The following is a 1683-nucleotide window of genomic DNA, read 5'->3' on the forward strand; positions in this document are numbered from 1 at the left end:
CCCCCCCCCCCCCCAGCCAAACCACCACGAGACGGTGCATAGAGGATTTGGGGATGGCTTTGCTTAAAATCAACTCAATATTGGGTTTAGGGTTATTTTTTGCTGGTTGTTGGGTTTTTTTGTTGCGCCCCCCCCGCCGAGAAATTCATTCCGACCGTGGGAACGGCCCGTCTCCAGCCACCTCTCCCATGGGATCCCCATTTCCCACCCCAAAACCAGCAGCCCACCCCTCCAGGCTTTGATTTTCCCCGGGGTGGGGTTTTCCCCCCCAACCCCCGAGATAATTAGTGATATTAACGCCGAATTTCACGTGGGAAATAAACACCGGCGGCTTCTTCCCGAGGGCAGCCAAGTTTATTCCCCTTCACTGGAGCGAGAGGGAGCAGGAACCAGCCCCCTTTTGGAGAGGGACGTGTCCAACACCAACGATATTAATTGATAAAATTCCCCAGGGCTGGGGTATTGCCAAGGCTAATTGAGCAACCTCATCAATATTTGAAGAGCATCGCTCCCCGGCCTACGTAGGATGGGGTTTCCTCGCTGGTAACGGGGCAGAGTTTTACCCGCCATGACAGGCGAGCCCGGCCGTAATTAGGCTTTAATTGCCACCAGCTCCTAGACAAGCCCAGGGTAATTACTGGGGCCGCAGCTCAGTGGGGGGAAGGTGGGATTTGCTGGGAGGATGTTTAGACCCTTCGGTCTCTTGGGTTCCCCCGCTTGGTTTATTGCATCTGAAAACAATAAACGGCGTTCAATAAAACTCCAGCAACAATAATGCATCCCAAATGTCTATTTTTACCAGGCCCCCAAGACAGAATATTAAAAGAGGCTGCAAAGCTTCACTTCCCAGGATCTTCTCGCTCCCCAGCTCCCTCCCGATGGTGGGGAGGACGGTGGGCTGGGCGCATTTTGGGGTGATGGCCTCCATCCCACAGCTTGGGTGGCATCAAGGGGAGCAGGAGCAGGGTAAAAGCCCTCACGGAGGTGCAAACCCAGCACCAGGGAGCTGCTCCAGCTCCACACCTCCACCCCAAGAGGTCTCCATGCTGGGGCTTGATCTTCACCAGGGTGTGGGGAAACGATGCTGGTCCCATAGTGGCATCAAGGGGACCAGGAGCAGGGTAAAAGCCCTCACAGAGGTGCAAACACGGCACCAGGGAGCTGCTCCAGCTCCACATCTCCACCCCAAAAGGTCTCCATGCTGGGGTTTGACCTTCACCGGGGTGTGGGGAAACGATGCTGGTCCCATGGCAAGGGGTGGACACCACTTGCCTCCACCCCATCAGAACTTCAGGAGCTCCCAGGGCCCGTGGTCCATCCCCAGGGCAGGAACAGGGTGCCTGCTTTGCCACTCGCATCTCCTGGGGCCACCCATCTCCCAGGGGACCCGTTGGGTGGGCCCAAAGACCAGCCAAGAGCTTCCAGTGGCCACCAGAGCTCCGGGAGATGATGCTTTTTGAAAAGCCACCAGAAAATGCCGCGCTTTGGAAACGTATTTGCTGCCTTAGCAGAAGGCCACCAGCGTTCGCTGGGTAGTTAGTCACCGCTAATGACTACACCCTGCCCTAATATTTAATTTACAAAGGATAAATTGCCAGTTAGATTAATTCAGCGTGATGAGTGCCGAGTAATTTGGAGAAGAAAAGAGGGGAGGGGAAAAAAAAAAAAAAAAGTTTTGAGGAG

Source organism: Calidris pugnax, unplaced genomic scaffold, assembly GCF_001431845.1.
Source record: "Calidris pugnax isolate Ruff unplaced genomic scaffold, ASM143184v1 scaffold269, whole genome shotgun sequence".
In the NCBI taxonomy this organism is placed as follows: Eukaryota; Metazoa; Chordata; class Aves; order Charadriiformes; family Scolopacidae; genus Calidris; species Calidris pugnax.